Genomic DNA, 27,327 nt, shown 5'->3' with positions numbered 1-27,327 from the left:
CCCCTCTGTCACTGGCTTTTCCCGCAGTAGACTCTTAACTAGAGATGAGCGGGTTCGGTTTCTCTGAATCCGAACCCGCCAGAACTTCATGGTTTTTTTCACGGGTCCGAGCAGACTCGGATCTTCCCGCCTTGCTCGGTTAACCCGAGCGCGCCCGAACGTCATCATGACGCTGTCGGATTCTCGCGAGGCTCGGATTCTATCGCGAGACTCGGATTCTATATAAGGAGCCGCGCGTCGCCGCCATTTTCACACGTGCATTGAGATTGATAGGGAGAGGACGTGGCTGGCGTCCTCTCCATTTAGATTATAAGAGACTGAGAGAGATTTACTGGAGCTGACTAGGAGGAGTACTGTTACTGTAGAAGTGTAGAGACTGAGTGGAGAGAGTTTACTAGTGAGGACAGTGCAGTTTACTTTATAATCCGTTCTCTGCCTGAAAAAAGCGATACACAGCACACAGTGACTCAGTCACATACCATATCTGTGTGCACTGCTCAGGCTCAGGCCAGTGTGCTGCATCATCTATTATCTATATATAATATTATATATATCTGTCTGACTGCTCAGCTCACACAGCTTATAATTGTGGGGGAGACTGGGGAGCACTACTGCAGTGCCAGTTATAGGTTATAGCAGGAGCCAGGAGTACATAATATATTATATAGTGAGTGACCACCAGACACACAGTGCAGTTTATTTAATATATCCGTTCTCTGCCTGAAAAAAGCGATACACACAGTGACTCAGTCAGTCACATACCATATCTGTGTGCACTGCTCAGGCTCAGGCCAGTGTGCTGCATCATCTATTATCTATATATAATATTATATATATCTGTCTGACTGCTCAGCTCACACAGCTTATAATTGTGGGGGAGACTGGGGAGCACTACTGCAGTGCCAGTTATAGGTTATAGCAGGAGCCAGGAGTACATAATATATTATATAGTGAGTGACCACCAGACACACAGTGCAGTTTATTTAATATATCCGTTCTCTGCCTGAAAAAAGCGATACACACAGTGACTCAGTCAGTCACATACCATATCTGTGTGCACTGCTCAGGCTCAGGCCAGTGTGCTGCATCATCTATATATATTATATATCTGTCTGACTGCTCAGCTCACACAGCTTATAATTGTGGGGGAGACTGGGGAGCACTACTGCAGTGCCAGTTATAGGTTATAGCAGGAGCCAGGAGTACATATTATATTAAAATTAAACAGTGCACACTTTTGCTGCAGGAGTGCCACTGCCAGTGTGACTGACCAGTGACCTGACCACACTGACCACCAGTATAGTTAGTAGTATACTTATATTGTGATTGCCTGAAAAAGTTAAACACTCGTCGTGTGACTTCACTTGTGTGTTTTTTTTTTTTTTATTCTATAAAAATAAAACTCATTCTGCTGACAGACAGTGTCCAGCAGGTCCGTCATTATATAATATATAATATATACCTGTCCGGCTGCAGTAGTGATATATATATATTTTTTATATCATTTATCATCCAGTCGCAGCAGACACAGTACGGTAGTTCACGGCTGTGGCTACCTCTGTGTCTCTGCACTCGGCAGGCAGTCCGTCCATAATTGTAATACCACCTAACCGTGGATTTTTTTCATTCTTCTTTATACATACATAGTTACATAGACATCTTCTCTTTATCAACCAGTCTATATTAGCTGCAGACACAGTACAGTACGGTAGTTCACGGCTGTGGCTACCTCTGTGTCTGCACTCGGCAGGCAGTCCGTCCATAATTGTATACCACCTAACCGTGGTTTTTTTTCATTCTTCTTTATACATACATAGTTACATAGACATCTTCTCTTTATCAACCAGTCTATATTAGCTGCAGACACAGTACAGTACGGTAGTTCACGGCTGTGGCTACCTCTGTGTCTGCACTCGGCAGGCAGTCCGTCCATAATTGTATACCACCTAACCGTGGATTTTTTTCAGTCTTCTTTATACATACATAGTTACATAGACATCTTATCTTTATCAACCAGTCTATATTAGCTGCAGACACAGTACAGTACGGTAGTTCACGGCTGTGGCTACCTCTGTGTCTGCAGTCGGCAGGCAGTCCATAATTGTATACTAGTATCCATCTCCATTGTTTACCTGAGGTGCCTTTTAGTTGTGCCTATTAAAATATGGAGAACAAAAATGTTGAGGTTCCAAAATTAGGGAAAGATCAAGATCCACTTCCACCTCGTGCTGAAGCTGCTGCCACTAGTCATGGCCGAGACGATGAAATGCCAGCAACGTCGTCTGCCAAGGCCGATGCCCAATGTCATAGTACAGAGCATGTCAAATCCAAAACACCAAATATCAGAAAAAAAAGGACTCCAAAACCTAAAATAAAATTGTCGGAGGAGAAGCGTAAACTTGCCAATATGCCATTTACCACACGGAGTGGCAAGGAACGGCTGAGGCCCTGGCCTATGTTCATGGCTAGTGGTTCAGCTTCACATGAGGATGGAAGCACTCAGCCTCTCGCTAGAAAAATGAAAAGACTCAAGCTGGCAAAAGCAGCACAGCAAAGAACTGTGCATTCTTCGAAATCCCAAATCCACAAGGAGAGTCCAATTGTGTCGGTTGCGATGCCTGACCTTCCCAACACTGGACGTGAAGAGCATGCGCCTTCCACCATTTGCACGCCCCCTGCAAGTGCTGGAAGGAGCACCCGCAGTCCAGTTCCTGATAGTCAGATTGAAGATGTCAGTGTTGAAGTACACCAGGATGAGGAGGATATGGGTGTTGCTGGCGCTGGGGAGGAAATTGACCAGGAGGATTCTGATGGTGAGGTGGTTTGTTTAAGTCAGGCACCCGGGGAGACACCTGTTGTCCGTGGGAGGAATATGGCCGTTGACATGCCAGGTGAAAATACCAAAAAAATCAGCTCTTCGGTGTGGAGGTATTTCACCAGAAATGCGGACAACAGGTGTCAAGCCGTGTGTTCCCTTTGTCAAGCTGTAATAAGTAGGGGTAAGGACGTTAACCACCTCGGAACATCCTCCCTTATACGTCACCTGCAGCGCATTCATAATAAGTCAGTGACAAGTTCAAAAACTTTGGGTGACAGCGGAAGCAGTCCACTGACCAGTAAATCCCTTCCTCTTGTAACCAAGCTCACGCAAACCACCCCACCAACTCCCTCAGTGTCAATTTCCTCCTTCCCCAGGAATGCCAATAGTCCTGCAGGCCATGTCACTGGCAATTCTGACGAGTCCTCTCCTGCCTGGGATTCCTCCGATGCATCCTTGCATGTAACGCCTACTGCTGCTGGCGCTGCTGTTGTTGCCGCTGGGAGTCGATGGTCATCCCAGAGGGGAAGTCGTAAGCCCACTTGTACTACTTCCAGTAAGCAATTGACTGTTCAACAGTCCTTTGCGAGGAAGATGAAATATCACAGCAGTCATCCTACTGCAAAGCGGATAACTGAGGCCTTGACAACTATGTTGGTGTTAGACGTGCGTCCGGTATCCGCCGTTAGTTCACAGGGAACTAGACAATTTATTGAGGCAGTGTGCCCCCGTTACCAAATACCATCTAGGTTCCACTTCTCTAGGCAGGCGATACCGAGAATGTACACGGACGTCAGAAAAAGACTCACCAGTGTCCTAAAAAATGCAGTTGTACCCAATGTCCACTTAACCACGGACATGTGGACAAGTGGAGCAGGGCAGGGTCAGGACTATATGACTGTGACAGCCCACTGGGTAGATGTATGGACTCCCGCCGCAAGAACAGCAGCGGCGGCACCAGTAGCAGCATCTCGCAAACGCCAACTCTTTCCTAGGCAGGCTACACTTTGTATCACCGCTTTCCAGAATACGCACACAGCTGAAAACCTCTTACGGCAACTGAGGAAGATCATCGCGGAATGGCTTACCCCAATTGGACTCTCCTGTGGATTTGTGGCATCGGACAACGCCAGCAATATTGTGTGTGCATTAAATATGGGCAAATTCCAGCACGTCCCATGTTTTGCACATACCTTGAATTTGGTGGTGCAGAATTTTTTAAAAAACGACAGGGGCGTGCAAGAGATGCTGTCGGTGGCCAGAAGAATTGCGGGACACTTTCGGCGTACAGGCACCACGTACAGAAGACTGGAGCACCACCAAAAACTACTGAACCTGCCCTGCCATCATCTGAAGCAAGAAGTGGTAACGAGGTGGAATTCAACCCTCTATATGCTTCAGAGGTTGGAGGAGCAGCAAAAGGCCATTCAAGCCTATACAATTGAGCACGATATAGTAGGTGGAATGCACCTGTCTCAAGCGCAGTGGAGAATGATTTCAACGTTGTGCAAGGTTCTGATGCCCTTTGAACTTGCCACACGTGAAGTCAGTTCAGACACTGCCAGCCTGAGTCAGGTCATTCCCCTCATCAGGCTTTTGCAGAAGAAGCTGGAGACATTGAAGGAGGAGCTAACACGGAGCGATTCCGCTAGGCATGTGGGACTTGTGGATGGAGCCCTTAATTCGCTTAACAAGGATTCACGGGTGGTCAATCTGTTGAAATCAGAGCACTACATTTTGGCCACCGTGCTCGATCCTAGATTTAAAGCCTACCTTGGATCTCTCTTTCCGGCAGACACAAGTCTGCTGGGGTTGAAAGACCTGCTGGTGACAAAATTGTCAAGTCAAGCGGAACGCGACCTGTCAACATCTCCTCCTTCACATTCTCCCGCAACTGGGGGTGCGAGGAAAAGGCTCAGAATTCCGAGCCCACCCGCTGGCGGTGATGCAGGGCAGTCTGGAGCGACTGCTGATGCTGACATCTGGTCCGGACTGAAGGACCTGACAACGATTACGGACATGTCGTCTACTGTCACTGCATATGATTCTCTCAACATTGATAGAATGGTGGAGGATTATATGAGTGACCGCATCCAAGTAGGCACGTCACACAGTCCGTACTTATACTGGCAGGAAAAAGAGGCAATTTGGAGGCCCTTGCACAAACTGGCTTTATTCTACCTAAGTTGCCCTCCCACAAGTGTGTACTCCGAAAGAGTGTTTAGTGCCGCCGCTCACCTTGTCAGCAATCGGCGTACGAGGTTACATCCAGAAAATGTGGAGAAGATGATGTTCATTAAAATGAATTATAATCAATTCCTCCGCGGAGACATTGACCAGCAGCAATTGCCTCCACAAAGTACACAGGGAGCTGAGATGGTGGATTCCAGTGGGGACGAATTGATAATCTGTGAGGAGGGGGATGTACACGGTGATATATCGGAGGGTGAAGATGAGGTGGACATCTTGCCTCTGTAGAGCCAGTTTGTGCAAGGAGAGATTAATTGCTTCTTTTTTGGGGGGGGTCCAAACCAACCCGTCATATCAGTCACAGTCGTGTGGCAGACCCTGTCACTGAAATGATGGGTTGGTTAAAGTGTGCATGTCCTGTTTTGTTTATACAACATAAGGGTGGGTGGGAGGGCCCAAGGACAATTCCATCTTGCACCTCTTTTATCTTTTCTTTTTCTTTGCATCATGTGCTGATTGGGGAGGGTTTTTTGGAAGGGACATCCTGCGTGACACTGCAGTGCCACTCCTAAATGGGCCCGGTGTTTGTGTCGGCCACTAGGGTCGCTAATCTTACTCACACAGTCAGCTACCTCATTGCGCCTCTTTTTTTCTTTGCGTCATGTGCTGTTTGGGGAGGGTTTTTTGGAAGGGACATCCTGCGTGACACTGCAGTGCCACTCCTAGATGGGCCCGGTGTTTGTGTCGGCCACTAGGGTCGCTAATCTTACTCACACAGCTACCTCATTGCGCCTCTTTTTTTCTTTGCGTCATGTGCTGTTTGGGGAGGGTTTTTTGGAAGGGACATCCTGCGTGACACTGCAGTGCCACTCCTAGATGGGCCCGGTGTTTGTGTCGGCCACTAGGGTCGCTAATCTTACTCACACAGCTACCTCATTGCGCCTCTTTTTTTCTTTGCGTCATGTGCTGTTTGGGGAGGGTTTTTTGGAAGGGCCATCCTGCGTGACACTGCAGTGCCACTCCTAGATGGGCCCGGTGTTTGTGTCGGCCACTAGGGTCGCTAATCTTACTCACACAGCTACCTCATTGCGCCTCTTTTTTTCTTTGCATCATGTGCTGTTTGGGGAGGGTTTTTTGGAAGGGACATCCTGCGTGACACTGCAGTGCCACTCCTAGATGGGCCCGGTGTTTGTGTCGGCCACTAGGGTCGCTTATCTTACTCACACAGCGACCTCGGTGCAAATTTTAGGACTAAAAATAATATTGTGAGGTGTGAGGTATTCAGAATAGACTGAAAATGAGTGTAAATTATGGTTTTTGAGGTTAATAATACTTTGGGATCAAAATGACCCCCAAATTCTATGATTTAAGCTGTTTTTTAGTGTTTTTTGAAAAAAACACCCGAATCCAAAACACACCCGAATCCGACAAAAAAAATTCGGTGAGGTTTTGCCAAAACGCGTTCGAACCCAAAACACGGCCGCGGAACCGAACCCAAAACCAAAACACAAAACCCGAAAAATTTCAGGCGCTCATCTCTACTCTTAACATGTGTGTAAATAAGAGCAGAGCTCTCTGTGTATGTGCCAATCTCTGATTTTTATAGTATACATGCGCAGATCTCCAGAAACATGGCGTATGTGTCAGTCATGTTTCTGGTAATATCTACAGGGCTGATGGAGAGGTATGGGGGCTGTGTAATGGCATAAAATATAGGAGGAAATCTGCACTGATTCCTAAACACATGAAGGAACTGCAAGTGCAGTCCATTTATGTGCAAATATGAATCAAGCTTTAACATACTTGCCTACCCTCCTTGAATGGCCGGGAGGCTTCCTAAAATCGGGGGGGGGGGGGGGGGGATTGGGCCATCCGTCCCGTCCCCCCCCATCCCGGTTTTGCAGGTACCTTCCCTTCCCGACCGCCCACTTAGGGGCAAATTTACTAAGATGGAAGTTCTATTTCAGATGGGATATTGCCTATAGCAACCAGCCGGATTCCAGGTATTACCTTCTAGAAGGTGCTAGATAAATGAGAAGTAGAATCTGACTGGTTGCTAGGGGCAACATCCCATCTTAAACAAACCTCCTATCTTAGTAAATTTGCCCCTTAGTGAGTAAAGTGGGCGGTCTGGGCAGTTGATGATGTGATTCTCGCTGAATTGCATCATCATAGCTATGACCCCTGCAGTATAATGCGGGTAATCTCTGCATTACAGAGCAAGGGCATGGCTACAATAATGCAATAGCGGTCACCACACCCCTGTGCTACCTCCACCCCGCCCCTTCAAGGCATCATACATCCTCCCAGCCCCGCCTCCCCGCTGAGCTGAGCTGGCTGCTCTCTACTGGAGACAGCAGCCAGGATGTCGGCAACTATGGCTTTATATGCTCAGAGATTTTCAAATGGGAACAAATGATGGGGAGAACACAGAACAGTTGGATACACATCTGCACATATTTAGTACACATTTCCATACTGCGTATGCACAAAAAAGTATGCATACATCCATGTGTAGACCTTAGCCCATCTTATACTTATGACTCCTTAGCCTTGGAGAACTGGAACGGAGAAGGAAGGGGTGTGCAAGTAGGGCAGATGAAGGCTGAATTAAGCATGAGGCTAAATAAGAATCTTGTTTTTTCTGATTGGCTGGATATGACAGCCTTGTTACTGGGCAGAGTAAGCTAGATGGTGTGTTGTTGTCAATCAAAGGGTTTATCCAATTAGGGCTAAGGAGGTGTTGACATTGTAGAAGTTTATAGAATTAGGCTGTTTGTGCAGCCAGCCTCTTGCTGGATTTTCTGTTTGAGCCCACCCCTAAACCTTGTTTGTCACTGTTTTTGATTGCTTCTTTTTCCCATTCAGGGGAGGCGCAGCAGGGCGGGAGAGCACTGCATCTCAGTGGCTTTCTGTGATGCAAGAGATCATTGTGGGGCACCTACCTTCTAATGACTCGACAAGTTTGTCCTGCTCTGTGCGGGGGACCAGGGAGCTTCTTGTGCGCGAGCATTCAGACTGTTTCCGAGAGGTGAGGTGAGCCCCTGCGACGTTAGTGCATCAGTAGGGGGGGGATGTTGTAGTCGTCCGCCAAGAATTAGTATAACGGATAAGGCTGGAACTGAGATTGCAGCATCTCCTGGCCACCTTTGTCCTCGTAGGTTAATTAATTATAATTGAAATAAAAGTTGTGACCTTTAAGCAAAGCTGTTACTGTGTTCGTGTCATTATTTCAGTCATAGATAATTTTTAAATTGTCTTAAGGGGTTTAATATTTGTGGTTATGGTTACATTGAGGTCATGTTTGGGTCATTATAATTAATTGATTAATATAGGTTGAATGTGTTTTAGTATTACAAGGTTTAATGGGTTAATAAGGAATAAACCAATGGAGCTCCTATAGAACAAATGCAGCAAGGACCGTTTCCCGACTCTAAAAGGCCTGGAGGCAGACATAGATACATAGGGTACATATATATACATAGGTGCTGGAGGGCTGGTGCATGATACCCAATGATTATGATGACTGTCTGATACGTTATCTAGCTGCTTATGATTTGCTGACTGTGTATTGAGCTCCCAATTTCTAAGTACAGTATTTAAATCGGGTTCAGTATGATTTAATGATGGTCGGGATGCCCGCTGTCAGTATACTAGCAACTGCATCCCAGCCGTCAGTATGCCGGCAGCAGGGCAAAAGCAAAGAGTCCCCTTGTGAGCTCACTGCAGGCGCCACAGGTTCTATTCACACTCTATGGGTGTCGTGGACTCCCACAAGTGGGAATAGCCCCTGTGAGCCGGGATTACGGGTGTCGGTATGGTCATCAGTCGGGATTCCGGCATCGGTATCCTGACTGCCAGCAAATTAATTGCATCCCCTTAAATCACTGCTTTCTATTTGCATTACTTAATTGACATCTCTGTTTGGACTACTGCAGGAAAAATGACAGATGTAGGTAATTTAATATGCATTTTGTGTTTGTGTTTTATGCAGTAACATTTTATGTGGCACATGTAAATTTTGCATTTATTAATAATGGCTATTTCAACCTCAATATTTACTAATACAGTACATGCTTAATACAAACCAGCATGCTCTTCAACAGTTTTTCTATTAGGAAACGCTAAATGGCAGGGCATGCTGGGATGTGTAGTTCCGCAACTGCTACAGGGCTGCATGCCTAGCACCCCTACACTATCATCTTATGAAAGTATACATACTTATTACTTATGACGTATACCTAATTAAAATACCAGTGTTCGACAGCTTGATCCAACTTGAATTGATGGGCCTAATTCAGCTACCACCTGTAATGGTAGGGGGAACTGGTTCCACCTCCTCCATTGCCCTGCACAGTAATTCCAACAGAAAAGCACACCCCATCACCTATGTCAATCAATAATGCATGTGTTACTGATGAGCTGCAGCCACCTCCCACTTCCTAAGGTCCTGGTGGCTCTATGGTCCTCCCTCATCTACAGCCCACCCCTACTGGTACAGAGGCAGAGATGTGTATAAAGAGGACTACTGTCGGCATTATCTGTTTAAGCAGGTGGCAGGGTAAAGAGTTACACCACCTCTCCAGGACCACTTTAAGCCCCGGATGGGGTAAGCAATTGCAGCTTGGACAGAATCAGTAACGCTTGTGTACACAACCCATTTATTAATTTGCACCAATAACATACCTCCCAACTTGTGCTGTATCCAATGCGGGACATACCGCGCCAAAGGCGCACTCGCAGCCGGAAAGGGGGTGGGACCTCACTAAAATGGGTGGAGCCTCAGGTGAAGGGGCGGGGCATCACACTACGACCCCTGTTTTTGTTATTTTGGGGACATGCCCAGCCCTTCCTTAGCAGCTGGGCAGCCCCTTTCTCTCCTCCCCGCACTGTGCAGATGCCGCATCTAGTCAGTGATCACCAGCCGCTTTGCAGAGCAGAGCAGCGGTGATCACTGGTTCTCCCAACTGTCCCCACCGCCAGCAGGACACTACGACCAGCGGGAGGGACAGCGGCACAGTGTCTGAATAGCGGGACTGTCCCGATGAAATCGGGACAGTTGGGAGGTATGCCAATAATGTAACCAGGATAGATAGGAAACAGGAACACACTTAGAAAAAACATGAATTATAGTTGTTAATTAGACCTATAAACATAACTTAATCTGGGTCATTATAGTTAACATGTTAAATACTGAGTAGTGTAAGAATTATAATACAGGTTGAACTCGATGGACATTTTGTGTTTTTTCAACCTCATCTACTATGTTACTATGTGTGTGTCATACAGTATTTACAGTTTAATATAGTGCTGATGTTACTGACTTTACAGGCAGCCAAAGCCAACAGACAGTATATTATTTCTGCTATAATATGCTAGACTGAAAGCCAAGCCATCTGATAACCTTTTCTGAGCTCTGCAAAGAATCTGGGAATACCTCAGCAGCTGCTGTATCTTTCCCTGTGCTACACAAGACACTGGAGCAAGCATGTCTGTTTATTTGCTCTAATCCAAATCTTAGTGTAGAAAAGGTTATGGTCCTGATCAAACATGCTGCAGATTACGATTATTGTATTAATATGCTTCACTGCAAAGCAATAATGATGGGACATACTGTACTATATACACGACAATAGCTTTATATAAGCACTAAGATGAATTATTTTGTTATTACAATGTTAACAACATAAACCTTAAACGTGTTTATTCAGAAAATTCACATACAGTATGTTATTAAATCATGCCTTCCAACTTTAGAAAGTTGGGAGGAGGGACACAGGGTGCCCAAAATTAGAAGGCATGGCGCCCAAAATTAGAAGGGGGAATGTCCTCACGAGTAGGTGGTGCGATCGTGGGACATGCCCCCCTTTTTGCCACAGTGGGGGCATGCATAGCGCTCTGTAAGCTGCTGGCATGCCCCCTGTTCCTCTCTCCCAGTGAATAAACTCTATGCGCATGTGCATAGCATCTATTCGCCGCTGCTCTGCTAAGCAGCGGTGCTAAGCAGAGCAGCAAGTGAGAAAGGTTCTCCCAACTGCCCTCTCCCCACCACGGGACACTGCAACACACAGGTGGGACAGCGGGGCAGTCCCAGAAAAATGGGACTGTCCCACCAAAATCAGGACAGTTTGGAGGTATGATTAAACAACAGCTGCTTACATGTGTAAGTGTATCTGTATATTACAGGTATATACTGCTTTCATGATGTCACCACATTTTTTATTACATCCAATGTGTATATATATATATATATATATATATATACTGTATGTATATTTATATATAAATATAGCCCATCAGTGGGCTGTGTTGTTTTGCATATATATATATATATATATATTTAAAAAAAAATTATATATATATATATATATATATATATATATATATATATACACACTATAGTTATATAGTTTTCAAGAAGTAGGCACTCTCCAGGATAAATGCATCAAGACTTTTTTTTATCACATACTCTCGAACACTCATTCATGAAGACTTTGGATGCAATGAGCTCTGCTGTTTATACTGTATGTGCTGATGGCTTGCTTGGATGTGAAGCTTGATAAAGGTCCGGAGGGAACGAAACGTTGCTGTTTCTGATGATGCAATTTAAAAGAAGCCTTGCATTTGTACTGTTCGTATGTGATTAAAAAAAAAAGACGTCTTGATGCATGCTGCTGAAAGGTCCTATTTAGTTCAACAGACAACACATAATTAAAATGAATGGGAAAATGTTCTGTGAATTTTTTTTTTTATTTAAAAAATCAAAAAGAATTTAAATACAATTGTTGCATGGCATGTCCCAGTAAGTCATATCAGGCATTGACTGCTCTGAGATGCTGGCACTGGAAGTTTGAGCATGTCCTGTAAGTCCTGACATGCTGGAACAGTTTCACATTAGTAAGTAAAACATACCAATAATACATACAGTTTAAATTAGAGAATATTTTAGGTGTTATCCTATAGAGCAGGCCTGGCCAACCTGTGGCTCTCCAGCTGTTGTAAAACTACAAGTCCCATCATGCTTTGCCACAGTTTTGCTATTAGGGAGTGCTAAAACTATGGCAAGGCATGCTGGGATGTATAGTTTTACAACACCTGGAGAGCCACAGGTTAGCCGGGCCTGCTATAGAGGATTAGATTTTCAGGTGGGGGTGAATGGAGAATACAAATAGTGATAAAAAGGATATAAATAAATTCCTTCCTTTACATTCAGACATGGGTCTTGTTTTGCAGCATAGGGTCAAATATGTGATCGAAAGTTCAATACATATGGAAAATTAAAATGTTTGCAAAATAGTGTAAAAAGTTGAACACATTTATTTTCACAACAACACATAAGGCTGCATCATAATATATCTAATAAAAAAACATTCAGTCACAATGGTAAGAAATGAAGGCTTTACCAGAGCAAAATGTAGATTGTTTATAGTTGGAGGCTCTGGAACCTCAAACTCGGTGGCTGATGACAGGAGGACCCTTTTGATCGCAGAAGTGGAATCTCTTCCAGAATTTGGTCTCAGTGGAAGCTGAGGTTGAGGTTCCAGAGCCTCCAACTATAAACAATCTACACAGTCAGTTTCATATTAGTGTTTAATTGATCAGGCACTATTGTTTTCAGTAGAGCTGAAGCCAAGGTCAGAATCTGCTCAGTCCAACTTGCAAACAACCAGCACATATTTCTGTAACTTCTACACTCATTTCTTTAGACAAAAAATTATTGATGTTTAATATTTTGGAAAGTTTTTGCAATGCATAATTAGGATATCTTTGGCAATTACACCTTCTGAAGAACTTGTATGTTGATTTAAATTGGGTTGAGTATGGGTGACCGGCATTTCTGATCCCGCCGGTCAGCATACCGACGCCGGGATCCCAGGGTTTAGGATGCCGGCGGAGGAAGGGCGAGCACAATGAAGCCTCTTATGGGCTCGCTGCTCTCGGCACGCTGCGGGCTCGGTGGCGAGCTGCACTCGCCACAGGATCTATTCCCGCTCTATGGGTGTCATGGACACCCATGAGTGGGATTAGTCCCTGTTAGTCGGCATGACGACTGTTGGGATTTTGAGGGGGCGGGATGCAGCCGTTGGTATTGGAGACCGTCGGTCACATAACTACATCCTGGCTCCTAGTGAGTGGGAGTAGGCCTTTTGCCAAAAACAATGTATCTGATAATCTTGCATTTCATTAATAGACATACTTTATGACTAGTTTACTAACCTTGGGTCATTTCTTTTTAGTGGGATTTATTTCATGGTATCATAACTATTCTAGATATGCATAGTTTGAAATGTAATAGTAAATTAATTGTATTTCTACCAAAACTGTATCAAGCCTGCAGAGACCTCATGCCCAGGCCATCATATTTTGGGAGACACTCACCACCCCTGTAATGTCTTGTGGGCCCATGGTACTCCAGTACTCACAGATGTTGACTGTGGATGTAATCTCAAACTACAGATTACTTTGTAAATTGTAGGGTTTAGAATACAGGAGCACTGTGGTAATAGAACACATCAGCTTTGCCTGTTATTCAGCATATCAGTGATCCTAAATACACAAATCCATATTTACATGGAAGAATCAGAAAGTATTCAGCATTCTGCTATGGTCATGTCAATTTCTGACTATTACACAGAAGAAATGTAGTGGCAGGGCCTGAACTGAGGAAGCCCAGATATATAAATATGTTTAAGCTATCCTATTAGGAGGATTAAGTCAAATATTCATTTGGTTGAAGTCAAAGCAGCTGAAGATGGTGCTACCAAATGTACCACGTTATTTGTTTAGGTATTGGGGTCTTCCAACTAATTTATGGACTTTACACAATCCTATTTCTTCCTAATAATATTTCTTTGGTGGGGATCTCTTTCTTGGTACCCTCACTCTTTCTAGCAGGGTCCAAAAACCCACATATAGTTGTGTGCTTTCATGCTGCTATGCACTACCTGTAGTAGGGGAGACCTGACGCAGTGGTTCTAAGGCTTTCTATTAGTGCTGCTGAATCTCTTTTACACTCAGCTATTTAGTAGGCCAGTTTGGAAGATTTAGAAGGGTATCTAATTAGTGCCGATTCATTTTGTCCGGATACCACGATTAATGACTGATAGTCATTATTGCAGTATCCTATTACAGGCCATTATCATCGGCCAAAAACAGACCCACGTTCGCGCGAAAACACATGGGCCCATGTGCTATAGCGGCTCCGACACTCCGACAGCCCGGTTATCATGGACAACATAATCTGCGGTAAGTGCCGGCATTGGGAAGCGGGGGGGGGGGGGGGGGGGAGTGTGCCGCATCAGGGCTAATAGGATAGCCCAAACACTTGGTGGGATAACTGAAAGGAGTGCCTGAGAATACTTAAACCTGAACAAGGTACTGATTTCAGAATATTGTCTGTTCTTCTGTATTTAAATCCATCAAGTTTTGCAGATCTGATGATCAGTTACACTAAAGGAAGAATAATGTATTCTTATATTAGAAAAAATATATACTATATCATTTTGAAAAATTGTATATGATTAGCACAAGCAAAGGCGCAAACCCTGCCATTCAGAATTATATTAAGATAATCAAAATGTAAAAAAATCAATGTCAAAAATCATTTGGAGAATGGCTTTTATTCATAAATCTACATGAAAAAGTACAAAATAAAATGCTTGATGAGTTATAGCCAGCTAGCAGCAGTTGCAATCTTGCAGAATGTACCATCAGGTTGTTCAGTTTGGGTAACTGATTAAAAAATAATGTGCTGCACTATAGCTGTTACCCACAAAGCAGCATGATGATGATATATTTGATAGAAATGAGAGGAGCAATAGTTCCATATGAAGCTTATAAATGAATCTGCCTCAATTTCAGGTATAAAAAAACCTCTCATTTTCTAGGAAGTAACAAAGAACTCAGTTTTTATCAGAGTGGGCTAAAGCTCAATTCTAGAGTAAAGCTTTCTGATGCAATCACAGCTGCCAAGTCTCTGTCCCCGCAATGCTTTCCTTTATCAAGCAGCTGAACCAAGCACGGATTACCCAGGCTAATGATTACGCACCATATTGCCAACAGTGTATATTATCTGGCCCTGTCCAGCAAGAAATAAACAGAGAGGGAATGTTAAGAAACATCAGCTGTTTTCAAAGCTGAGTGTTGTGTTTTATTTATATATGTATCTGTGCTTAGTAAATATTCACTATAGAACTGTAGCTGTGTAATTTTACTGTTGTGTGCCATTTTACAGAGTATGTGAGGGCAAAGCAAATTTATTTTAACCTAGATTTAACACAGCTAGAATGTTTCAGTCCAGTGAGGAACTGCAGACTAACCAGCCAATAGCAGCGCATTTTACAACAGTACTGCGCTTAGAGGAAAGCAAGAGTCAAATCAGATTAGGAGAGATTACTGAAACATTGTTTATACTTCCCTGCACAGACATCTTCATGAATCTGGCATGACTTCACATTACTCGCTCTTGAAAACAGGTCAGCACTTTTTTACATGGGGAATTCAGCCATCAATTATACAGTTTTGTTGCAAATATATTCCATGTAAGGTGCTCTGAAACTATCTGCCTAAATGTATGGGTAAATTGGAACCATTTTATGGTGGTAGTTCATTTTAGCACTAAGTGCCACCTTGATGTCTGGCTGTGCACAATTATGATGTTAGCCAAACATCGCTAATTTTACTGGAACCCCAATGGCTGTGAAGAGCTTTTGCCCGGCTGTTCCAGAAGCATTTTGTACCCATTGTGCTGAATTGAATTCCCCCAAGTGTGGCCTCAGATTGGTGATTTTGTTTATTATATCACATCATTGCGGTTGATCTGTTGAGTAATATTATATAACATTATTGGCACAAGTGGTTATTATGTGGTACAAAGGGCATCTTTGCAATTTTGCATAGTTTGCCAAGACGAAAGGCTGCTTCCTATTACAGTATGACTAATTAGAGCAAGGAAGGAAGAGGAATACATACAGCTAAAGCAACTGAGTCACTGAAGGTAGAAGCAAATTCAGAGCCTAAGGCAAGATTATTTGTAGTGCTTTTGAATTGTATTCTGAAAGAGGATAAAAAGAGAACAGGGAAAATGTTGTAGACACGTGTGCTGTCCACACAGGGCTGCAGTGTTAAACAAAAGCAAATTGTTTGAAATCTTCTACAGGTACATTTCTTAAAACTGCCAAATGGGACTAAATTACGTCCAGATTGACAGGAACCACCAAAGAAGGAGAATCAGGTCATCCACAATAAAACCTGGACACGGGTGAAGTTACAACTGAAGATGAGCTCATTTTCTCTTAACGTATACTAAGAACAATCACATCTCATTGCTAGTTACAGCTTTATAGTTTTAAAATCTGAGATTTTGCATAAAATGATAATACTGTGCATATAAAATATTATTTTGTAATCTGTATTTTTTTTATCTAGTATCTGTATAACATGTACAGTACTTCAAGAACAGTCTCTATAACTCCATGTCTCCGAAGCCACAGAATGCTGACCTTTTCAGTGCCCAATTTACAGTTACTAATTCTGCAGGGCAATTACTGCAGAAAACCTAAACGATATAAAACACAGGTATAGTGCTAAATGCTCCTGCCTTATTCTTACCCATCTCTTGATACCTATGCAGAACTCAAGCAGCCTATTTGCTAAAGTGAGATGGTTTTTACTGGATTTTGTACTTCTACTTACATAGATTTCTGTTTGTTTTCAATCTATATATGGTCCCGCTGATATACTGTACTTAAACTATTTCTACCATAGTTACACATGCATTGCATGATGCTACATATAATTTCACTTTTAATATATATCAAGTAAGATTTCTGTACTTAAATATTTCAAATAATATAATTTCAAATAATACAAAGGCAAGTTAAAATGAGTTCTTTTGAGCTGCTGAATATTGTAATGGAAAAGCATTGCTTTTGTGTCACAATACAGCTTTAGTTATATAAGCCCTTTCCTTATTTTCTTCTTTTCTGGTCCAGCAGCTTATCTGAATTCAGCAATCTTGTCACATGTTAAGGTGGCAATTTTCTTCATGGTCCATGTACTGGGAGCTACTGGCCTACTGCTATACCACAACCTTTCCAATAATCAAATTCTATGAAGTACAAGATTTATGACATGTCAAGAACATCACAATAATGAAATAGAATTTTTTTTATGTATTTTTTATTTTTTTTTTTTAGCCAGAATCAACCTCAGGATGGATGGTCTTCAGTTTGCCAGCTGTTGGGATCCCGGCGCACAGTATACCGGCGCCGGAATCCCAACACGTGGCATACCGATACCTTTTCTCCCTCTTGGGGATCCATGACCCCCCTGGAGGGAAAATAGATAGCGTGGCATACGTAGCGCCCGACTGTGCCCGCTGCGAGGCAAGCGCAGCATGGCGAGCGCAGTGAGCCCACAAGGGGCTCATTTGTGCTCGCCCAGCTGTCGGTATGCTGGTGGTCGGGAATCTGGCACCAGTATGCTGGCCACCGGGAGCCCGGCCGCCGGCATACCATACTACACCCCTCAGGACATATGGAAGTTGAGGTACTGACAGTTATTTAGTTACATATACAAAGCGTTGTTATTATACTACAGAATATGTGGTTAAGATCCCAGCTGTCTGAATTCTGGCAGTCGAAACACCAACGTCGGGATCCCGACACCGATCAGAATGCTGACATCAGAATCCAGGCTGGGTCAGGAGACGATGCCGGAACTCTGACAGCCGAGATCCCGACCGTTGTAAGTAGGGCAGTGGCAGGATAGAGCCGGGGGTTAGGTTTAGCCAATTCCAGGGGGTTAGGCTGCGGTGGCTCGGAGGCTAGGGTTGGGCTGCGGACAGGGGGGATGGGGGTTTAGAGTTAGGCACCACCAAGGAGAGGTTAGGTTTAGGCTCTAAGGGGTGATGGTTAGGTTTAGGCTGCGGGGCAGGGGGAGTTAGGTTTAGGCACCACCGGGGGGAGATTAGGGTTAGTCACTAAGAGGGAAGGTTAGGGTTAGGCTGCGGGTAGGGAGGCTTAGGGTTAGGAAGTAGGGTAGGGGGGTTAGCATAGCATACTCACCCCTGTTGGGATTTTCCTTTTGGGATTCTTGCATCAGTATTTTGACCGCCGGCATCCCGTCCGGCTGTCATCCATACTGATACCACCTCCTCCATTTCTTGACTTCCCTGGAAATACTATATTTTGAGTGGCAGTACTGTGCACCAAACAGTATAGTGATTTATGATGTACTGATATACTGATGAAAGCAGATCGCTGGGTGCTAAGGGTGCTTTTGCACTCCCATTATCTGTATCCCCATTAACCATTACTTTGCATGGCATTTATTATTCACTTGGAAGGCGGGGGTGGGGGGTGGGATGTATAACAAAAACAAGCCATCTCATTTTTAAAGTGAGTTACTCAAGTACAGCTGTGTTGTAGTCTGTTGCGATTGAAGGGACAGCACACACTGGATAATAAAACAGTATGATTATCATGCATTGGGGTTTGTGAAATGTTATGGGTAATTATTTTCTGAGAATATGCTGGCAGTTGTTTACACTGGACAATAAAGGAGGTATTCAATTAGAGGTGAAACAACATCGGGTGCGAAAAACTACAGTTTTTCACACCCGATGTTGTTTCACCTCTAATTTTTTCCGATGTTTCACTGATATTTTTTTTTTTTACAGGCTATCCAATTTAGTCGCCTGTAAAAAAAATACATTATCTCCTGAAACCACACAGGTTCATTGATGTCTGTGTGTTTTCAGTAGAGACAGCCCCGTTTTCACATGAAAATAGGGCTGTTTCCGGGAACGCCAGCTTGAAGCAGGTGAAACAAAATCCCTGATAAGCAACATCTTGCGCATTCTTATCAGGGCTAATAGGTAAGCCCCCAGCTGGACAATTAGCCGCGGCTAAATGGATATCCACCTAATTAAGTGTAAATCACTCACAGTATATGTGAAGTTCCTGCGAGGGGTGGGAGGAAGACTGAAATCGATATGGACCACATCCATGAGCAGAGAAACACTCTGTGGCACGTTGTATACAATAAGGGGTGGATTGGCCATAGGGCTCAGCAGGAAGATTTCTGGTAGGCCGACTGTCTGTGGGGCCTGTTTTGTGTGTTGTTATGTGCCCCCCCCCATGACAAGCAGCCCAATGCACTCATTGTCCCCTTTCATTCTGTTATTCCATCTACTGCAGTACAGCAACTCTGCCATCCAGTGATGCTGACATGGGTACACGGTATGTTATACCTCTTGTGCTGCCCACGTCGGGCCACGTCTACAAAATTGTACAGGGACACTTTTAGTTCCCAATCTGCCCTTGGTCTTAAACACTGCAGCAAAAGACACAGGGAAGGCCACAATTGCGTATAATCAGGCCCTATGAGGAGGGATTCCGCCCCACTCAACAAACCCCACCCCTTCATAACACAACACTTCCATTAGGGCTGCTTCCATAAATGCCCTGGGCTTGTTTTCCATCCCAATCCACCCCTGCATATAACTGAATCCACCAGTAAGGGTTCTATTATATACCAAAATATTTGACAATATTATATACAGCACAATATGATTGTATGATATGCTGGCAGTATAATGCTCTGCCTTGAATTTGCATTTGGGCCCAGACTAGTGAACTAACCTGAAACACTGTATAGATGTTAGAAATACTTTGAGGATATTGTTAAAATATTCGTATCTAATTGAGTAATATCCAACAAAATGTTCTCTTATGTTGCCTTAGGTGATCTTTAGGAAGGTTTGAGTATTAATCTTTTTTTTTTTTTACATTAACCCAGTGTCAAATAGATTAAACTGAACTATCCCTCTATTCCACAATCCCAGTTTAAGGCCTCATTCATCCTTTTGTACTTCTTATCTGATTTTCACGTGCTTTGAATGCAAAAAGAACATATTGATTTCTGTGACACCATTTACACCTTCATGTTGCTCATATATAGTGCACTGCCCTTTCACCAACCCATTTACTGTATTTCCCATCCATTAATAGATGTTTTTACAGATCAAGCCACAAAGCAAACGCAACAATATACATTTTCTGTTTAATTCATGCTCAGTGAAATGTACCAAAATGTAAAGGTGTGGGTGAATTTGTCATAAAATACCATCATAATTAATTCTATTTGACATTTTCGATGTGGGCTTGCTAAAGTCTAAAATAAATGCATTATGCATGCAGAGTCAGCGCTGAAACATACATAGTTAAGGAATATATGTGTTATTTGTGGCTAGAACATAAAAAACATGGTGTATAACGTAAGCTTGTGGTGTGAATGTTTTATTGCCCTGGATTGTTCTGTACTATTTTATGTTTCATTACTTATAGCAGTAGGGCTATATATTTGGTTCTCTATTAAGGGCCTAATTCTGAGACCCAATGGATTGCGTACAAGTCAGATGGCGTGAAATCTGTGCAGACACCGGACCACGCATGTGCAGATCTCGTTCTGTGAGAATGCATGCACAGTGCCCCCTAAGCTGCAACATGATGAAAATGCTGTGGGCATTTGGGGTATGGACAGGGCAGTGTTGTCCAAGCGATTTGGCCCGCTTTTCGAGGCATGTTGAGGTCATTGTCTGCATCTTCCATCGCAGCTTCACTGGCTCCAGCAACATCAAAACACAACAGTCATCCTGAGAAGCCTGCAGGATTACCCCGATGACCAAAGTTCACGCAGAGGGATCCGGTGCTGCGTCTTCAGATGCAGCAGCAGATCACAAAAACCTGAAGTGACCATCTTTCTGCTCTAGATGTTTCCTGCTGCTTTTATGTATATGAATACAGCCGCTGCGTACAAAGATGCGGTTAATGGGCTACCACGTCCATCTATGAATATGCCCCTAAATACAAACAAGTAAGCAGTTAAACCAAACAGCAGACACTGTAACATATTCCTCAAAACAATATAATTTTAGCTAAGTGTTACATTCTTTATATATTTTATGATTTTGGATATTCCTAATCTGGGACTCCAGTGCTGCAAATAAACACTAGGGGACAAACCACAGCATATCAATTTAACTTTATAAGTAAGCTGTCTATTTTTATCATATATTTGTTTACAACCCTTCCTATAGTGTCTGTTTTATTGCTGCACTGCTTATTTATTGCAATTATTTTCATGGTCAATCTCCATTACTGGGGTGATTGATTGAGTTACAACTTGCAGTGCCAATTAAAGTGATATGTTATAGAAATCAGATAAGTCCATTTGGAAATCACATCACTGACAAGCGTATTTATTTATTTTATTTATTTATTTATTAACAGTTTCTTATATAGCGCAGCAAATTCCGTTGCAAGTGAATTAATTGCAAGTGAATTAATTGACTTCACTAGTATGGCCCTCACTGTTGAACATTTATATGATGATACCATGATTTGAAACTACTATTTTATGCTACTATTTTATACTACCACATTTCTAGTTTGTTTTCTACATATTTTATAACAAAGTACAGCCAGGAAAACATGGCTTTTGAGAATGGGATTGTTGGAGGATTTAGGGGGTAATTCAGATCTGATCGTAGATGTGCTAAATTTAGCACACATCCACAATAATTTACTCTGACATGCGGGGGGCGGGGGCGCCCAGCACAGGGCTAGTCCGCCTAGCATGTCAGGTCCTACCCCTCCACACAGGCGCAAATGCATTGCACGGCGGTAATGCTTTTGCACCTGGCGAGTAGCTCCCTGCCAGTGCAGCTCCTGCGTCCTGGCATGCTGCTACTCGCCGCATCTCGTGTTGCAGTGGCTGCGTGTGATGTCATGCAGCCGCAGCGGCCCACCCCCACAACGGTCTGGAAACACCTGCATTGTCTGGACTACACCCCACCAACGGCGTTCTAATGGGGTGCGTGCGCACTCCACTAAAGGATTCAGACTGTGATTTATGATATAAATAAATATATATATATATATATATATATATATATATACATATACACATTATAAATAAAATGTGTTGTAAAGAGAGGATTCTCCTTTAGGTGCATATGATGCTATGTGAACTCATAGAGCTGCATTACTATGATCAGTTTAGACATGCGGGATACTAAGTAACTATTTGTTAGAGAACTATACATAGTTGCAAAAGTATAAATTTAATAGAATAGTTTGTTACATCCTGAAAAGTAATATATAATAGACACTATTAACTGTGAAATTTGATATGGCTCCTGCGGGCATTACTGTAATGTACTTGTGTTTTTTATTATTATCTGTGTTTTATTACTATGTGTACTTATATTGGTGCTGAAATCCGATTAATTTAACTTGTATTAAGTAATTTAAGTTTTGAAGTGAAAAGTCTTTTAATCCAATTTTAAAATGTAATATGTTAATGAATATAAGGAGAGCGGTGTATGATTAGGCCATACCCCCTGATGAAGTCGAATGACGAAACGCATTTGGCGTGGTTACTGGACTGACGGAGACCCGTTATGATTCGTATCCTCTGTGAGCTGGAGACCTGTAAGCTGTTACCACGCTATAGACCAGAGACGCTGAGAGGCAGCGTTAGTGGGAGACACGGAGCAGCATAACAACAGTGGCAGCCCGTCTATTGTGAGCTTGGACCAGCGTGAGGGTGAATATTGTTATTTTAGATGTATGTGATATATTGGATGTTCCTATGGGGGGTAAGTTCTATTTAAGCACATTGTTTATTGTAAAGCACTAATCCTGACGAAGGGGGAGACCCCGAAACGTTGATATGCACTATTACAAGTTTTAGCTGTTTAAAGACTCTGAGTGCCGCCTCATCTTTCCATGTTGTTATCTATATGGTTCTTGTACCTGGAGGAGGGCACCTGAGCAAGCCAGCCCCATTGCCGGGGCAGTGCCCAGTGCCGGAGCATAAAATTGGTTTTATATATATGTATATATATATGTGTGTGTGTATGTTGACAAAGTCTGCTTTATAACCCGAATGCCGCCGACTGTGTTTGAATGTGTTTCGGCTCCTGCCTGGGTGCACCTACGAAGGGCTACAGGGCTGCTGTTCTTTCATAGGAGTGCTGCCTTATGGATGTTATATATATATATATATATATATATATATATATACACAGTACACACACACATAACTTTTGCAATGTTTGCCACCTTCCCTACAAATGGATGCTGTTGGTGTGTAATTTGGGAAATGGCTCCCTTCTCATAGTATATTTTTACAAATCGTAGACATAGAATATGCACCTATTGATATAGCAATGAGGTTTGGAACAGCCATAACATATTAATATGTTGAACCAGTCACAGCTATTTGCCTTCAAATAAAGCGGTCATATAGCCCAAGAATAAAAACAAATGATATAATTGACATTAAAAAGAATATTCTGAGGTCAAATGTGAAACCCATGAGAATCCTAAGGAACGCAGTTCATTACTGGTATTTCTTATTCGCTGAACTTGAGATATCCTCCTGGACATTGCAGCACTTATCACCTCCTCTGGTTAGCCTACTCTCACCTCATCCCAGTGATGAAACATGGGACACACAAGCAAATGAGAAGTGCAGGAGCTTTTAGGTTAATAGCCGAAGCCTAACTGTGTTACCAGATCACTTATGATTTCTATATAAAAAAATCATGAATATCTGTGCTTATTATATTTCCAAGACTAGTACACCCTCAGAAAAAATACTTTATTGTGCTTATTATAATTCTAAGACCAGTGCACCCTCAGAAAGAATATTTTTTGCACAGTATGCAGTCATGTTACTACATGCATGTTTCTCTAAGCATTCCCAGTCATATAATTTATCTTAATTAATTTCTGACATTCCACAAAGGATGGGTCCATACACCCTAATTTTTTTTTAACAAATGCATTTAAAGCATACTTGCCGTCTACTGTTGAAAAATCACCAATGGGCGTGAAACTGCGTTTGCATCATCATGGCATTACCCCACGTTGTTCAAAGTTGTGATATGTGGCATTTACTGCAGGCCACAGGGCAATGATAAATGGCGTAGCCCGGAGGAGTGCATGGGGGGCAACCACGTGGAGTCCTTCCTAACTGATAACCATCCCTAGGCCTTGAAACCTAGGCTGGTAAAGGAGAAGTCAAGGGTACAAAGAGTGTGGGGTCCTCCGGATTTTTTCACTAACCAGCACTAGACGTTACCAGCCAAGGCTGGTAGAACCACAGATACATGGTTTGGGGTCCCCCAGGCCTATGTCAGTTGACTGCACTAAGATAAGCAGGCCTGCACATATCATGCAGGCCCTCTTCTTAAGTATACTCAGTCCTAGTGGCAATAGCATTAGGGCTATTATGCACACCACTGAAGCATTAGTATTGAAGTTAATAAAGTTAATTAATAGATTTAACAATAGACATAATATTGTTCTTTACTGGCTCAATACAGGTCCCAGCACAATTTTAAGGGCTGATAGGGCATGCTGTCAATTGGAGAGCCACAAGTACTCAGCACACAGGGCCTGATGACATCTCTAGTATACTTGTAAAAAAATAACAATAAATACAATTAATTTAGTATACAGTACAGCACACACTGAATGTGGAAATAGTCTATAAAAAAATAATAAAATACCCTGCAGATCCCTTGTATAACATTTTATTACTAACTGATACTTGGAAATGTTCCATGTAGGCATTCTGGTACTTGGCAAAAAAAAAAGAAAAAAAAAAGTCTTCATAGACAGTGCATAAAGGCCTGTCAAAAGTAACTATGGGGGCTATTTACTTAGCTTTGGAGAGAGATACAATATCAGCCAATCAGCTCCTACCTGCCATGTTACAGGCTGTGTTTGAAAAATGACAGCCAGGAGCTGACTGGCTGGTATTTTATTTCTCTCTACTTTATCGCTCTCCAAGGCTTAGTAAATAGACCCCCAAGTATTTTGCAGGCTCTCCCGCAGGAATGAAAGGGAGTAAGAGCGTAGCAGCTCCCATGATAGTAAATCTGGGGTTTCTATACTTCTAATGGATAAAACATTGATGGTGCTTTGAAATTCATTTGTATTGTAAAGTGTGGCTTCTCAGCAGGATTGTGGCAGTCACAATAGTGTAGTGGAATTAGAAATTAGGGTGTGCAGACCAACCCACCTTGAATTTTCTATATTTTGAAGGTGGTGACTTGGGCCAGCACACCAACCAATCTATCCATAGGTGATTTTAATCCGAGCAACATGGTTTTTACTAGAGATGGGTGGGTTCGAATGTAATGCTAGAATTAATGCCAGTTCGGTTTTATCCGGATGTTTCTTATTGGCTATCCAAAACACATGACGTCCGTGAGCCAATAAGATGCCGTTTTGAGAACCAAGTAAATCCGAGTAAAACCGAACCCGCTCATCTCTAGTTTTTACCGAGAGGTACACAGTATGGTAAGTCCCTCATTAACAGGGGCGTAGCCACATCTTTGTGGGTCCCATAGCAATCCTTTGAAGGGGCCGCTGTCCAAATGCTTCTAGAGAGACACCTCTCTGCAGCAGTTGTTACTTTTATTCCCCATAATAGTGCCCTAGTTCATTTTCTGCACTATAGTAGTGACTTAGTTAATATTATGCCCCATAGTAGTGCCCTAGTTCATGTTTTTTCATATTGCAGGGCTGCCAGTACACATTATTCCACACAGTACCCCCAATTTACATTATGATGCACTATAGTGCCTCCACATCATATTGTGCCATGTTACAGTGCCCCAGCTCATATTATATAACATTATAATGCCCTCCAGTTCGTTTTATACCACATTACAATGAGCAGGTACATTGGCATAACTAGATATAGTGTAGGTCCCAATGCAAAAGTAAATAAGGGCCCTTGTGTACCTCCCAATGGTGAAAAATGTATATAACACATGTAACTGTGACAGGGAAGGTGCCCCCTCCCAGCTCTAGGCCCCATAGCAGCTGCACTCCCTGCATCTATGGTAGCTACACCCTTGCTCATTAACATAGAGCGCTAGTGTAGGTTCCCATCTGAAAAAAGTTACTCTGGCATGGTAGATGCAGCTACAGTATATGTGATCAGAATGTGACTAAGAGCAAAAACATCATGTTTATTATTCTAAAAATCAGTTTATAAAATATCTATATTTTAAACGGTAATATATTTCTAAGTGAAAACGTCACAGCATATAGGGCCTGATCCAGAGGTGGGCGCAATGCTTATGTCAGATGCAGTGCACAGATTTTTGGCCAGTGTGCATTCATCAGAGCCGCACTGCGCACACAAGGTGATTTATTAGCGATAGTGAATGCAGTGAGGATTTATTGGCAAAGTAACTGACCAGTAATGGGTAATGACCGATTGGAGGCGGTAACGAGGGGGTGGCTACAAAAACTCAGACGGACATTCTGAGACACCACAGGGTTGCTCAGAAGTTTGATGGTGCCATTGATGTTCTAGATGTGTTTTTTGTATGTAAGCAGCAGGATCTGAGACGCGTCTGTGCACAGGACAGCAGCTGAGTCATTAGCATAAAAACACGCACAAAACCATAATATACTGTACTGTATGCCCCATACACAAAGAAATCACCAGTGTCAGTGAGCATTTATAAACAGCCAATAACAAACCTGGAAGAGCATCATCATCGTCATCATCATCATCATCCGGTATTTGCGCCCACAAATATTTCTGCTGTCTCAGGTACGTATGTATATTTGCACCTGTTTGCAGAACGCCCCATCCTGCCTTCCCAGGTGTAAGCAGATATAAGTGTCAGCATCACAATTACTTGTATGAGTGTGTATGTATTCTGCCACCTTTCATGGAAAGTACGCTACCCAAAGTTACACATTACTCCCTTTTCATTGGCACCTTGCAATAAAGTCATAGGGGTCTATTCAATTGATGTCGGATCCTTTCCGACAGAAAGGATCCGACAGTTCAGTATTCAATTTGAGGCCAAATCCGACAGATTTTGGCCGTGTCTGACAATGTCAATCCGACTTTTTTTAAAGTCGGATTGACATTGTCGAAAACGGGACTAAAACCTGTTGGATTTGGCCGCAAATCCAACAAAACATGTGGATTTGCGGCTAATCTGCCGATCCACGTGTTTTCCGACAAGTCGGAAAAAAATGTCACCCCCATTGAATAGGTCGAATCATGATTCGACCTAAAAAAGTTGGAAACTGCTGTCTTTCCGACTAGACGGCAGTTCCGACTAGAATTGAATAGACCCAATGGTAAATCTCCAAAATATGCCTTAAGCATTAAAGTACTAGAAACCCTTTTTTTTTATTTTATTTTTATCACATTCTCCTATAATTACATGCTACAATTTTGGTTTGTCAAACAGAAAAGAAAATTTC

General features: G+C 42.8%; 1 protein-coding gene and 1 long non-coding RNA gene across 4 annotated transcripts in view; one reads left to right on the top strand and one right to left on the bottom strand.

The window, feature by feature from the left end:
- The window catches only part of TRPM3 (transient receptor potential cation channel subfamily M member 3), a 694,734-nt gene that overhangs the window by 655,143 nt on the left and 12,264 nt on the right, over positions 1-27,327 (bottom strand). The window lies entirely within an intron of this gene.
- LOC134910636 (uncharacterized) overlaps positions 9,988-27,327 on the top strand; it is a 28,793-nt gene continuing 11,453 nt past the window's right edge. Inside the window, exon 1 of the long non-coding RNA XR_010176253.1 lies at positions 9,988-10,074. This is a non-coding gene — a long non-coding RNA (uncharacterized LOC134910636). The remainder of the gene's footprint in view (positions 10,075-27,327) is intronic.

Source organism: Pseudophryne corroboree, chromosome 1, assembly GCF_028390025.1.
Source record: "Pseudophryne corroboree isolate aPseCor3 chromosome 1, aPseCor3.hap2, whole genome shotgun sequence".
Classification (NCBI taxonomy): domain Eukaryota; kingdom Metazoa; phylum Chordata; class Amphibia; order Anura; family Myobatrachidae; genus Pseudophryne; species Pseudophryne corroboree.
Note: the sequence above shows the minus strand (reverse complement) of the source record. Positions and strands in the feature narration are given on the sequence as shown.